The sequence below is a fragment of the Mytilus galloprovincialis genome, chromosome 2 (assembly GCF_965363235.1).
Source record: "Mytilus galloprovincialis chromosome 2, xbMytGall1.hap1.1, whole genome shotgun sequence".
NCBI lineage: Eukaryota > Metazoa > Mollusca > Bivalvia > Mytilida > Mytilidae > Mytilus > Mytilus galloprovincialis.
The window spans coordinates 49,816,814-49,833,403 of NC_134839.1; positions in this window are offsets into that span (position 1 = coordinate 49,816,814).

A 16,590-nucleotide genomic window follows, 5' to 3' on the forward strand; every position below is an offset into this window, starting at 1 on the left:
AATGCTTGAAACTGCAGAATTTAGCATAGAAAGCAATGGGGCTATGCATTAGTGGTTTTATATCTATTAAATCTGCCAAAAATTATCACTTGTCAGATGACAAAAATGAAAGTGGCTGCATCCGTGCTCATCCTCAACCTTTATATATGTTATGTATTATAATCAAACACAAATTACATTTCAATATTAAGAATGAACACGAATGCATCCACTTTCATTTAAGACGGGAAATGTCTAAAAATCTAACTAAACTGCTAAAATTTTGAAGATTTTGAAAATTTTAGCATGACTTTATGATGTTAGTACCCGATATATGTGCATTGTATTGTCTAAAACAACACATTTGTATGTAACAGAAGCATTCAACTTTCCGATAAATAACAAAAAGTTAACATTTTATCAATTTTGTAAAACAGCTATATTTTGGGACCAAAAAAGGATCTTACAGGACGTACTCCTTCCCCCTTTGTTAGCCTTTGGACAAGCTTTATCAACCATGTAACCTCATGTTTCCAAAATATTCTATAGAAACCCCAAATAAAAAAAAAATGATGCTTTGAAATTCCCAAGATACATGTTTATGTTTATGACCCAAAAATGTTATGCTACAATAAAATGATGGATTAATTTCCTACAACTGTAAAGCTCAAGGGACCATTTTTTCAACCTAATAAGTAGTATTTTCGTATGCAAGCGGATGTGACGTACCATGATTTGGTTGTATTACATATATTTAATGGCTTCTAGAGGGAAAAATAATGTGGAGCTTCATGGGGTAAAGCTATACACAAAGACAAAAGTTAAGCACCCCCACGTTTTTTTCCAATTGACAAATATTACGATAAGGGACATGGGATCGTTGGACAATTGGGTCCTTAATTAGTAATGCAGTCTGTAAGGAAATGACATTAGCTTTAAGAAATACACAAGTTGCAAAAAAATGACAATTTAATGAATAGATTGTCACAAAACCACAGGTTCAGTTTAAACACTTTAACGTGTCCATTTTAAGTACGGACCTTCTGCGTTCGTTATGCATGATACTAATGTCATTTCACTTAGAACACGTCCATTATAAGTCTGTTAACGTTACCCATAGTTCAATATTCAATATCGGGTAAAACCACCACGTGATTGGATCCAGGTATCCACCCTGCGACTCATCCATCCAGTAAGTCGTCGGATTTCCTGCTGTGATATTTGCCGCCATTCTCGGTACAGGTGGTTCGGTTGCCTGTACCTGACGGCATGACGTGTTCCAAATATGCTCTATGGGATTTAAATCCGAGCTCATGACAGGAAATGGAAGAGCAGTTACTGCTTCGCCTTGCAGAAATGTAGCAACCGCCCTTGAACGATGCGGCCTAGCGTTGTCTTTCATAAGAACAGGTATTGCAGGTAATGGGTGGTTATCAAAATGAGGTACAACTACTGGCCAAAGAACGTCTCTGGCGTATTGATCACCACTAAGGTTTCCCCGTAGAGTGACCAAGTATAATTTGCAGTCAAATAATAAATCCCAATACCATCACAGAGCCTCGACCGTAATCTTCTCAATCTTCCATCTGTTACATTCAGAAGAAACCGGCTCTTGTCTGAACAATGGATCTTGCACCAAATCTTCAAGTTCCAACCACGACGAGCGAAGCACCATAGCAAACGCAGTTGTTAATATCGGTCAGTTAACATTGGACGTCTTAAGCTTATTACCCATCTTGACTTTAGTCCTGATTTTAACCGGTTCCTCACGGATGATAGCTGTCTATGAATTAACCATTCTCTTTTAACAATGTTTAAGAACAGGACTCGTTGCGAATTACATTCGTCTAAATATGCATTGCAGTGCCCTGTCTTCACGATGCGATGTTACCAATTAGTTTGGCAAGTCTTTAACGATTAGTTTGGATGTGTTTCCGCACAATCCTGCTGACTACAGTATAATGGTAGCCCATCTGACATCCAATGCGATAGCTTATATAACCCTGATGACCACCTGTCGATAATCTACCTTCTTTGGGCCTCTGATATTCGTCTTCGTACCATCTTCACAGGGTGTGAATAAAATGTTCAAATCGCCGGACTTACATACTCAAATTTGAAGCACGTGGAAACTGCATTTTATAATTTGAATGGGATGCATTGTTCACGTGTATGATACGTCAATATCTTAATAACCGGTCAAACCTGTATGGTCACATCTTCTGAAGGAACATTGATCTTGTTAAAATCTATGTTTATATTCAAATTGGCATTTTGTTAACAGTTAATTCATAATTATAAACATATCAATGATAACTCAAGTCAACACAGAAGTGCTAACTACTGGGCTGGTGATACCCTCGGGGAAATAAATATCTACCAGCAGTGGCATCGACTCAGTGGTTGCAATTGAACGCATCATAGATACCAGGATTTAAATTTTATATTTACGCCAGACGACGTCTACAATAAACTCATCAGTGAATGTCATGTGAAGGGCAAACAGGCGCATCGTTTGCACAAGGCTTCAGAAGGTGCTATGTTTAATTATGTCGAAAGGAACTAAAATTTAATGAAGAACAAATTCAACTCAACTGTCAGACAAGAACGTGAAAACCTTAAAAAAAACATATCAGAGTCAGCAAAGACTAATTTTGAATTTCATGTCATATAAAGTCATAATTTCCCCATCCGAATAACATGATAAAAGAGATTGTAAAATGTGTAATGTAAGTACTGATAAAGAGAATGTTGAATACTGATTTTTTTCCAAGGGTATGTCGAAAAGAAAACGACGAAGATGAAAGAACTTTAGTGCGAAGGCCAGCTGGTATACAACCTAAAGTTCTATACACTTACAGAATTAATAGACAGTCTACTTTTTATTATTTCAACAGTTTATTCATATCAGAGGTGTTGTACCAGAATAAAACAATATTAGCAAAGAGTACTGCATTGTTAAAAAGTTATGATAGTTAAACTACATACAGACCAGTTTACTTTATCAATGACAATGCAAGCGCCACAACCTTAAAGACGGTATAAGTACCCTCGTCCACGTGCGGGCATTGTCTGATAAAAAGAAATGTATACTAGGCAAAAAAAGAAACGTTACATTGGTTTTTAATTTGAATATATCACATATATTAATTTCAAATATTTTCATGATTAAAACTGGTAACCTGAATGATTTATCTATCAAATTTACTCATTTATAAAAATATCGGAAATGACGTGACGTCATTTTCTGATTTCAAACAAATAACCATTTTTTCAAAAATTTACCTGTATAGAGTTTGAATCGAGTTGTCCTTTTTGTTATTTATTGTGTCGAACACGATTGTTAACAAAAGGTCGCATTAAAAAATTGAAAAAGTTACACGTCTACGCCAAAATGAGAGAGAACAAGCTATTGGGATGTTGGCAGCAGGAATGACTCAAGTGCAGGTTGCAAATCATTTTAATGTCTCTAGAATGACTATTGCAAGGCTTACAGATACTGGCACAACAAATGATCGCCCCCGTAGTGGCAGGCCACGTGAAACGACGTTACGTCAAGACAGACACATCCGCATCATTCATCTCCGGACTCAATTTGTAAACGCGTCACAAACTGCACGACAAACCCACGAAAGATATAACAACATAATATCTGCTCAAACAGTTCGTAACCGATTGCGTCAAGTTGGTCTAAGAGCTCGTCCATTGAAGGGACCTATCCTTACGCATCATCACAGGATGGACAATGGACACGGGTACGGATTCGATGGAATAGGCAAACATGGAAACAGGTTCTTTTTACCGATGAATCTAAATTCAACTTGAAATTTAGCGACGGCAGAGCCAGGGTCTACCGGAGACCCAATATACGATTTTCTGATGCGTACGTGCAAGAAACAGATCGGTTTGGTGGTGGCGGAATTACCTACCAGGAACGCACCGAGCTCAAAATCATCGCTGGTATCCTAAATGCAACAAGGTATAGGGACGAAATTCTGGATCCAGTTGTTCTCCCGTTTCTCCGAAGACATCGTTTTAACCACGTTTTCCAGCAGGACAACGCCCGTTGTCACGTGGCACACATTTCGATGACCTTTTTAGAGAATAACCATATTCGTGTGTTGCCTTGGCCAACAATGTCTCCAGATTTATCACCAATTGAACATCTTTGGGACGAACTTGGACGACGTATCAGAAATAGCCAAAATCCACCGGAAACGCTAGCCCAGCTCCGAACAGCACTTTTCAGGGAATGGAACAACATCCCTCAAGATTTTATTCGAAGTCTTATTGATTCTATGCGTAGGAGGTGTCAGGCGGTCACAAATGCAAGAGGTGGTCATAAAAGGTATTGACATGTTAACCCGAATTCTGTACTCGTCCTGTTTAAATTTTCCGAAAATGTGCAATATTGTTTTCAATAAAAAAAAACCTTGTTATTGTTCTCTTCAAAATTATGTTAGCTAACTATTCCATTAAATTTTTGTTATCAATTTTTTGTTATAAAAAAATTAAATGATCTAAAAAGCATGTAACGTTTCTTTTTTTTCCCTAGTATATATAAAAAAAGAAACATTACTTTGCTTTTTAAGTAAATATATTAATTTGTAATATTTTCAAGATTAAAACTAATGACCTGAATAATTTATTTATGATCGTTTAATAATTTCTTTAAAATTCGAAGATAACGTTACGCCATTTTCCGATTTCAAACAAATACGCATTTTTTAATCATTTACCTTTATAGAGATGGAATTCCGTTGTCCTTTTGATCATTAAAAGTGTCGAGCACTACTGTCGCATTAAAAAATTGAAATCGTTACACGTAAGACAATACTACGTCTACGTCATAGTGAGAGAGAACGATCTATTGGGATTTTAGCAGTAAAAATGACTCTATTGCAGGTTCCAAATCATCTCAATGTCTCTAGAATGACTATTGAAAGGCGCTTTAGACTCGTCTTAGAGATACTGGTACGACATATTTACGTCCCCGAGGTTGCAGACCAAGTGAAACGAAGTTACTTTAAGATGAGCACATCCACATTATCCATCACCGGAATCGATTTGAACAAACTCATGGAAAAAACAAAAATAGGCTATATGTCCAAACAGTTTGTAACCGACTTCATCTAGTCAGCCTCAGAGTTCGACGTTCGTTGAAGTGACCTATCCTTACGCAGCATCGAAGGATGTTGCGAGTTAAATGGATAGGGTATAGATTCGATGAAATAGACTAACATGGAGACAAATACTTTTTACCGATGACTGGAAATTCAACTGGACATTTATCGACGGCAGAGCCATGGTCTTTCGCAGGTGCAAGGCACGATTTTCTGATGCGTGCGTACAGGAAACAGATTGGCTTTAGGGTGGCGAATTTATGGTTTTGGACGGAATAACCTACCAGGAACGAACCGATCTGACAATTATTGAAGGAAACCTAAATGCAAAAAGGTATAGGAACGAAATTCTGGCTCCACTCGTTCTCCCGTTTCTCCGAAGGCATCGTCAAACTACGTTTTTCAGCAGAACAACGCCCGTTGTGAACACATTTTAATGAGTTTTTGGAGAATAATTGCATTCGAGTTTTGCCGTGGCCAGTAATGTCTTCAGATTATCGACAATGGGACATCTTTGGGACGAACTTGGACGACTCATCAGAAAGAGCACAAATCCATCGTAAACGATCGCCCAACTCGAATACTTGTAGCACTTTTCAGGGAATATAACAACACAAAGGGTCATTCAATGATAAAGAGGGATGATCAAGGATAGTTTCTTCAGATACTGGAACATGAATGACAACAATATCACCATCCTGAAAGCTTCGTGGGCCAGTTCGGATGCTGTAATGAAATGTTGGTTCATTAAAAAGCATGTGTGAAACCTCGTGCGACCAGATTTAAACGGATATAAAATGGATGAAGATAGAATATGATGCAGCAATCAAAGAACATGAGAAAAAGTAATGGACAAACTGGACAAGTATAACCACAAACTTAAACATGCAGAACCATTGATTTGTTAACTTCACGAACATAAAACGGCAGAGATCCAGGTCATGAATGTTTGGTAAGCAAAACAAGAAGAACAAGAAACTGAAATTAAATAGATTTACGAAGTAAGATGTATTGAGACAAACTAGAGTAGATATCGAAACCTTAAATATTGAGGGTAATACGTTGCATCATACTCATACCTCTCGTAAATACCACACACGTGGCGTTTACTATGTGCCGCACTCAATGTAATGTCACGCCACTTTGACATCTTTCTATGACTAATACATTTATCACATAGTTAAGAAGTCCTTTTTTTCTATTTTAAGAAAGGAAAAGTAATACAAAGCTGAAAGCCATTTGTTCCGGAAATAAACGAGCACTTACAAGACTTTGGAAGAATTTTGGATACATAACTGGATAGTTCGATATAGAAATTGAGGAAGTCACAGGTATTTTAGATTCCGTGTCACAGAAAAGTGATGTTTAGATAGGTCTTAATGATAAAATTGCAGAACCTTGCTCGGATGAAAAGGTGGTGGAAGAGATTCAGCAAACAGATCAGTATATGTTCGTTAAGATTAAGAAATCCGTCGAATTAGTTTTTTTTATTCAATCCTCACAATCATCTAGTCATAATTTACCCGTCAATACTACCGTTTTTCAAGCTTGCCTCTAATACACCCATACCTATCATAATTTCACCTACAGATAATACTGTACTGACTCCTCTAAATAGCACCCACACGCCAATTCAATTGATGCACGTCGACATCTCTTGTTCAATAGAATGCAGCATAGATTCATACTAGTTACCCTGCTTTATCAGAGAAAACCGCTGAACCATTGGTTACTAGTAGTAACCTTAACATTCTCATAACCTTTACAGTCTTCGAGAATCATCAAGAATATAGACCTTCTAGAGAGGTTAGTTTAAACATAGTTATTTTAAGTGGATTTGTAAACAAGTTATTGTAACTTAAATTAATCATACCCCTCTCTTCTTTTATTGTGCAAGTGCTGCCTTGTAGCGGCATTAGCCTGCTATATTTCGGAAGTTACCAGGTTGTCTTTTACGTGCAAGTGGTATGGCTCTCTTTTAACACGTGGTCAGCCGTTTATCCTTCCGACAGACTATCGTCGTTCCTGAAGACAATACTCGCAAATGGTGTCAAGGAAGAGCCGAAAATTTGGTCATTGAAATTCTCCCAAAAACAGAGATGGAACCATGAACCTTTGTGTTTGAAATTAGAGGTTGTGACTCCATGTCTAATTGTTTGAAATAAATCGAATCGCAAGAAATAAATTACTGAGATTACCTTTCCATTCCTCAAAGAGATCATTTACATCACCCCGATTATACGATTATCGATGCGATACGAGGTATTCAGAAGTTCGGGAATCCTGTATTTCCTCATTGTTGAAATCTTTGGACTTGGTAATCACGCGGAACTGACCCTGCTGTATAGTAATTTTGTCTGCATACAAGTTACACTACACCTTATTTTCTTTCATATTTCTCATGACTTGCGGCCACAGGTCTTAAGTCGATCTCTGTTTGGTGGTGTTTTTGTTGGTTAACGAGATCATCTAAAGTACTAATCACGCATGTGCGCATATATTTGGCTTTAAAGTATTTGATTATCTTCCCCATCATGGTATGGTCTTAGTGGTCGAGAAAAACTCGGGTTTCCTCCATTCGTGCGGGATCGATAGAGTAGACATCAACGTCGTGTTTAATGCATAGTACTTTGATCTCTTTGTTGTTGAATTCGGTAACCTTTTCCGTCCATAGTTTTATGAAAATGCTTGACTTGAACATGGTATAAAAAACAACATGGATCGTCACAACCTCTTGGTCTTTGGCGGCACTTAGTCATATTGGCGATTAAAACATAAATGATGCGAAGAATAAACGTGAATTCTTTATTCTGTTGAAATAGAACTGTAATCAAAGTTTCACTCAAACGAACAACGATCAAGCATCGTTTCTCGAATTTACGTCGAAATGTTTTATCCGTTCAACAAACATTTCTATTGAGACGCTCAGACCGATTTGTACTTTTGTGAAGATGAGGTTTCAAACGATGTCGCGTTCCATCTTCTTTCTCATTGTTGCATTTTATATAGTGCACAGTTAACAATCCATGTTCCTTTAACTCACATAGTTGCGAGTAGCTGTATTCTTATGTTGAGCATCGACTACTCATTTGCAAGGCTTGGGTGACAAATCACAAAAAAATTGGTATACACAGCTTCCGTTGGCACATCCACTGGTGGTACTTATAAAGTGGAATATCCTCGATCCATCCCCTGCGTCGTCGTCCCTCGCTAGTCGTAAATTGGAAACAGCTGAAGTCTTTGTATATTTATTTACACTCCAGACTGCCATAAGCAATAAGCCGACGCTGTTAAAAAATGACTCCTCCGGTCATGTGTTTATGTTACGAAAGTTTGGAAAATCTCTTCACCGACCTATCTATTTACTCCTGCAAAACGCACTGGGGAAGAGGTTCTTACAAATAACTACTTGGCTAACAAGGTTTAGTGGCGATCTAAAAGAGTCTTTTAACCAGTTGTTGTAAACATAGAAATACAAGCATTTCTTATTTATAACTAAACACCATCTTTGTAAAAATAATTAACCTTCATTATTTTTATCTAGAAGCCCTGGAATAGAGCGACTATCCTATTTTTTTGCCATTTTTTTCAAATTTTTAGCTCTAGTTTCAGATTTTTGAACATAGCGCCCTTCAATACCTGGCGCAAAAGACGCGCCTGTTTCTCCTCTACAAGACCTATATAGTCATACCCCGTGACACCCCTCATTATTTTTCTCTAGAAGCCCTGGAATAGGCCGACACCCCTGTTTTTTGCCTTTTTTCAAACTTTGAGCTCTAGTTTCAGATTTTTGAACATAGCGCCCTTTGATACCTTGCGCAAAAGACGCGCCTGTTTCTCCTCTAGAAGACCTATATAGTCATACCCCGTGACACCCCTCATTATTTTTCTCTAGAAGCCCTGGAATAGGCCGACCCCCCTGTTTTTTACCTTTTTTTCAAATTTTGAGCTCTAGTTTCAGATTTTTGAACATAGCGCCCTTCGATACCTTGTGCAAAAGAAGCGCCTGTTTCTCCTCTTCAAGACCTGTATAGTCATACCCCGTGACACCCCTCATTATTTTTCTCTAGAAGCCCTGGAATAGGCCGACCCCCCTGTTTTTTACCATTTTTTTTCTTCAAATTTTGATCTCTAGTTTCAGATTTTTTAACATAGCGCCCTTCGATACCTTGCGCAAAAAAAGCGCCGCCTGTTTCTCCTCTACAAGACCTATATAGTCATACCCCGTGACACCCCTCATTATTTTTCTCTAGAAGCCCTGGAATAGGCCGACCCCCCTGTTTTTTACCATTTTTTTTTCAAATTTTGAGTTCTAGTTTCAGATTTTTGAACATAGCGCCCTTCGATACCTTGTGCAAAAGAAGCGCCTGTTTCTCCTCTACAAGACCTATATAGTCATACCCCGTGACACCCCTCATTATTTTTCTCTAGAAGCCCTGGCAAAGGCCGACCCCCCTGTTTTTTACCATTTTTTTTCAAATTTTAAGTTCTAGTTTCAGATTTTTGAACATGGCGCCCTTCGATACCTTGTGCAAAAGAAGCGCCTGTTTCTCCTCTACAAGACCTATATAGTCATACCCCGTGACACCCCTCATTATTTTTCTCTAGAAGCCCTGGAATAGGCCGACCCCCCTGTTTTTTACCATTTTTTTTCAAATTTTGAGCTCTAGTTTCAGATTTTTGAACATAGCGCCCTTCGATACCTTGCGCAAAAGAAGCGCCTGTTTCTCCTCTACAAGACCTATATAGTCATACCCCGTGACACCCCTCATTATTTTTCTCTAGAAGCCCTGGAATAGGGCGACCCCCCTGTTTTTACCATTTTTTTTCAAATTTCGAGTTCTAGTTTCAGATTTTTGAACATAGCGCCCTTCGATACCTTGTGCAAAAGAAGCGCCTGTTTCTCCTCTACAAGACCTATATAGTCATACCCCGTGACACCCCTCATTATTTTTCTCTAGAAGCCCTGGAATAGGCCGACCCCCCTGTTATTTATAATTTTTTTCAAATTTTGAGCTCTAGTTTCAGATTTTTGAACATAGCGCCCTTCGATACCTTGCACAAAAGAAGCGCCTGTTTCTCCTCTACAAGACCTATATAGTCATACCCCGTGACACCCCTCATTATTTTTCTCTAGGAGCCCTGGAATAGGGCAACCCCCTTTTCTTCAAATGTGTATGTTAGTTTAATTAAACAAAGACATCACAGGTGCGATATTTTACAGGGTAGGACTACTTTTACATACGTTCTAAATTGAAGTGGGTGTATTGGTGACCCTACACCTACAAATAATCCGTTGAAAGATGCAGATTTACTCTGGTACTGAATATTAGCCTTGAAAGAGATGTGACTTGTTTAATCAATAAATGGTATAAAAACCATTTCAAAATTGAGTTGAAATTGCAATATTTGGACTGATTTTCTGCCTTTTTGAATATTTTTTGATTTAACGACCGTTGCTGTCTTATTCATTTTTTTAGTTTCTCGATATATCGCCTTATTGTTCGCTGGCTTATTGTTCGCTAGCTATTGTTCGCTAGCTTCTGCCTGGTCCGTGATACGACCTTACTGCGATCTACACGATCGCACTACGATCATCAAAATTTGCATTTTTTTCACAGATCGTAGTGCGATCGTGGCCTAGTGGGACTGGGGTATTAGCTGATGAAAATTTGTAAATACATGCGTATCGAAATGATAAAAGGATAATATTTAGATATACTGTTTAAAGTAAACTATCATTATATATTCTGTTTTAAATGCAGTTTCAAAATTGAGTTTAAAAAATCAATATCTAAATTTAAAAAAAAACTATATTGACGTCATTTGACCAATGAAGAATGAACAGCTGAATCATTGTATGACGCAGTATCAATATTTTTAGATTATAGGAAAATAGTCTTGTATTCAGCGATATACCAAATTCAGATCGATAATTAAATCCAATAGAATGTATAGCTATTTATATAACAGGCGATGTGAAGAAGAAGAACGAAAGTTAGATATAGAACAGCAGGGGTCTACTTAACTACTTACATTTAGAAATATTATGTAATATTGTCAGCATTCTTCATTTTCTGTGATACTTTTGTCGTCCTGAGTATGCATGAAATATTTGCCACTTGACGTTAAGCAACCCAACAATCAATCAATCAATGTGTGTCTCATATGTCTGTCTGGTATATATCATTGGACTTAAAAAAAACAATTTTATAATTTTGAAAGCTTTATATTTCAGAGGGTAGCAAAAAATACAACAAATAAAGTACATTCATCGACAATGAAACACATATTTTGTTTTTATTTAATATTTCAAAACTGATATGTTATACAAAAAATAAAATATTCGAAAGTGCAACTCGTTAACATACTTTATTTATGAAAACCGACCCTTCTCATTTACGCATTATGTGTTGTACGCACTATTATATATATGAGGAATCAATACACAATTTATTTGCAGGCGCAATTATGTTTAATCATCATGCTTATACTTACATTTCGCTCGTACTTATTTGTTTTAAAGAAGGCAAACAAGAGTTAACAGGAATTCATTTAAAACTGATTGAGAATATGAGAATTACAGGGATATAAGCAGTATACATCAATAAGACGAAATTCCTAACACACGAATAACCAAATGACATATCTAAAGCATTAGTCTACAGTCTTCAGGTAACCTAATTCCATTGATGTCAAACATTGGAAAAGTTGAATTTTTATCAAAGCATGCAACATATATATCATGCTTATACTTACATTTCGCTCGTACTTATTTGTTTTAAAGAAGGCAAACAAATAAATAAATGAAGAGTTAACAGGAATTCATTTAAAACTGATTGAGAATATGCGAATTACAGGGATATAAGCAGTATACATCAATAAGACGAAATATATATATATTTAAAAAGGCGCATGACAATTACAGCATGATAAATAAAACAAATCAAATAAAAAAAACCACAAAATATACAATATACAAATATATCAGATGCTAATACTGAAATTAAAATACAACAATAACGCCTACCATAAAAATGGTCAATACGGAACAACAACTGTCGTCTGAAAATTACGTGCAACAGGTACAAACCATAAGTTGGAGGAGAATTAAGACAACAGAGGAGAACGAGATGCACCCGACCATTTATGTGTTCTAGTTGAACCAGCTATTACACTTCACTTTTTTCAAAATTCCATTTGTGTAGAAATTGACGACCAGAAAAAAACGAATAAAATACCATACATTGTTCTTTTTTTAAGGAATTCTAGATGGTATTAATTTGCAAGTATTAGAGGCATCTGAAGACAGATTGACAAACAAGTTTACTCCAAGACTTCCGGTGTCCATCTCAATCTGAAGAACAAATTGAGGAACATGAGTTTCAAGCTCCTAATTTTTCATTTAAAGAGAAATCCAAGGGTACCTATTGTATAGAAATTTGCAGAATATAAACAATTTGTGAAAGTATGGTAATAGACACCTCTCTCTTTCAAAGTGTTGCGGGAGAGGGAGTCTGCAATATGTGAGGGATGTATGAATACACAATCACGTCCAATCACAAATGCAAGATAACTCAAAGCATTGTCATGGTTTTAAAAGAAACATAGCAACATCAAAATGAGAGGACGTCCTTTGATGATTTGTTCCAAGACAAAAAAATCTACATTACCTACAGACCCTTTCTTTTCAATTGCAGTTTTTTCAATCCTTACATTTAGGTTGACTGATTTTGGAGACATAAGAAATCTCATTGATCAATTTGTAGAACGGATATATTTGTCGACATTTTGTCCCTTGTGGATAGTCGCTGATAGTTGTATTATTGGCAATAATATCCCATGTTCTTAGTATTAAATAATAGATGTCATTGTTGAAGTTGTTCTCATCTTAGATATAACAGCAACATTTGCTGATGTATGTTAAGGATACCAATGGTATAGAAATTTAAAAAATATCAATTTAATGGAAATATGTTAACAGGGACCTCTCCCCATCAAGCGTTAGACTCATGTTGTGGAGAGAGAGGGAGAGAGAGGAGTCCGTTTTAAGTGCTGGATGTATACATACACATCCACGTCCGTCAGAACGAACATATAACATTATTTAATGTAATACAATACACATTGACATACATTCCAATTTATAGATCTATTTCTGCTTTAAAAGTTCAGTATATAGTAAATCGGTAAATGTATTGTACACTCTAATTTTAAATTGCCCTATCTACATGCATACATAGAATATATCCTCTGTATTATGAATTATAATACGACCCAAATAATAGAAGTTGAGAAACAGTAACGGATTTAATCAATGGAACAGAAGAACTGTTTACATTGCGTCTTTATTTTACAAATAATTGCTTTCTATATCAAGGTTAAATTGAAAACATGCAAAACCAGAATGTCATGCTTCGGTTCTCTGTCTGGTGCCAATTCGAGGAACAATCTTAGTCGGAGTAGTGCATAGGAGATATGTTGTAATGTCCACTGCTGATTCAAGAACATTTTGTAAGTAGATGTGACACATCATAACATTGATATCTGGACTTTGACTTTGGCCTGCTCTGCTGAATAAATAAGTATGCGAGCACATTCGCAGTCTGATTAGGAACGTTTAGTTCGAGGCATGCGTGTACATATAAACCGAAGTACATGCATGTGCTTCCATATATCGTTACAAACACGACGAACGTCTCTTTAGAAGATTTCGAAGACGATCTGCTACATCGATAGACATCTTTATTCGCAAAAAAAACCAAATTTGATCTTCAATCTTTAATCGGCGAATGCACTACCATTTTGGAAGATTCAAAACCGTGTAGTACATATTTTCTCTACTGTCCTATGTGAATATCAATTTGAGTACTCTAGTTCTTCTGAACACCAGACTTATCCAAAATGCATGAACAATGGGCAGCAAACGACCGTTGTGGTATTGGAGAGTTGCAACTTTTGCAGTCCATTTTATCTGCAGATAAAATAGTCCCATATATTGAATTAAAATTTGGAGCTCACTTTTTTTTTTTAGAATTTTCTTGTTGCTTTTAGATTGAAAGCCAGCATTTGTTTTGATACTGGTTTTTACTTATTTTTCTTTTTACTTTTTAAGGAGCATTTGGTATTCCTTTTTAGGGTTTTTACCTGTTGCACGTAATTTTCAGACGACAGTTGTTGTTCCGTATTGACCATTTTTATGGTAGGCTTTATTGTTGTATTTTAATTTCAGTATTTGCATCTGATATATTTGTATATTGTATATTTTGTGTTTTTTTTTATTTGATTTTTTTTTATTTCTCATGCTGTAATTGCCAAGCGCCTTATATATATATATATAATTCTTAAAATTCAAGAGTCTATCTTAAAATGAGGGTACTTTTTATATGGCCTTCCAAATACCGTTTCGATCCCTAACATCACTGAAGAGACATTTATTGTCGAAATCCGGATCTGGTGTACTAAAAAAATATCATCGTTTCCACAAGTTATTTTTTTTTCTGTTTAGTATTAAATATTAAGATCCATTTTGTTACATCTTGTGATCAATTTTATTTGGCAATCGCCAATGGCAGTCAACAGGGTTAAAGAACTTCAGTTGTTCGACCTGTTAGTCAAATGCGTTTTGTTTAAATATACTTTTTCACTTTTTTGGTCTTTTGGAAAATGTTGTTTGTGCTGTTTTTAGACCCTTCTACAACGAAATTTGTTTTACATGCACACGTATAAAAATTGCGGTTTTTATCCAACGCAATCATAGGTTTGAACGTACTTTTCAATTTAGACTCGTATATATACATATAGGGCGCTATATAAATTTTCAGAATTATAATTATTAAGAGAAAACAGTAAACCCGACTATATATATTGCATGCTTTGATAAAAATTCAAATTTTCCAATATTTGGTCTGTGTAGATAGTTATACTGCCCAATATTGCCTGTTATCACTTGTTATGTTTTATTTCCCCAATACCTTTTACAGTAGTTCTACTTATAAATCGGTAAATTCCAGATGTAGTTCAATATTTATTTTTAAATGACCTTGTAGTCCTACATAAATAAAGATGATCATCCGCATTAAAAATAAGAATTCGACCTAAATATAACGAGTTGAAAAACAGTAACGGTTTTTAAACAATTGAAATCAACAATCGTTTCAATTTTGCAAACCAGGTATGATGTCAATGTCGCCTTGAAAACGTGTGTTGCCAGAATACTACGGTACAATTCTTTTACCACGCGAGGGTTCTTTCTTCAGAGCGGTGTGTTCCATATGTGAACTGTTGTAATGGCCAAACTGATGATTCAGAAAGAAATTAAGTAGAAGTGAAAAAGACATGTATATCAGTGGCAGATCCAGCCATTTAAAAAAAAGGGGGGGTCCAAACCCAGAGTAAAGGGGGGTGTTCCAACTATATGCTCCCATTCAAATGCATTGATCGTCTAAAGAAAGGGGGGTTCCAACCCCCGGTACCCCCCTTTTGGATCCGCCACTGCATATATAGGTATCTGGATTTCCCGTTTGGGATTAAGTCACGGAAGAGGACGAACGCACTACTTTATCTGAAATTCCTGTTGGCCTTAATTGGGAACATTTTTTAATCAAAACATTTAAACAGTCTCAGTATTTTACTCGATGTTCATCTCTTATACAAGCAAACAGATGCTTTTATTTGCAAATTATATATATAATTATGGCGCTAAAAATAGGCAGAATAATAATAATATAAATTCAAACATGCTATAATCTTTTTTTTTTTTTACAAAGTATAACATGATTTAATAGAGTAGTGATTAACATCTAATATCAAAATAAATGAAATAAGTGATTTATAACAATGTAACTTAAGTTATTGTCACTCTGGACCCGTTTAATACTGGACATCACATCGCCATCATATATGTATACAGGGATTCGTAGCTGACCTTTTTTTAATTTGACTTTTCTTGTGATAGACGATTGTTGCAATACCGTGCATCTCTATATATCAATTTGCAAACACACTTCAGTTATGCTTATTACTCTACTAATGATAAGATGCAAATTTCCCGAGCGGATCTAGGGGAGAGATCCTCTAGTGTATTCATATATATTTGTTACTTGATAAGCATGTAGTAAAGAAAGGATGGTATTGCAAGTTTATGAAGCATCTTGTCCGTGTTACGCAAAACAAATTCCCTTTTTATAAGAGAGTCAAAATAAAGGATATTACTGTTCCTTTTACCATTGATGATCCGTCCTCCAACTTGTCTGTCCTGGTTAATTGCAGCCTCAGATTGCAGCTTGTATTAAAACATGACTGAATGGCATGATTTTATATAATTACATGTATGCAGACATCGCATGGGGAATAATAGAATACAAGAGTTCATAAACTGTATATGAAATCTGAAACGCACTTTAAATTCGACCTATCTTCTGACCGTCTTTTTCTTCTCATTTAAATTTCTCCAACACTTGTTTCTAATGTATTATAAGTCATACCT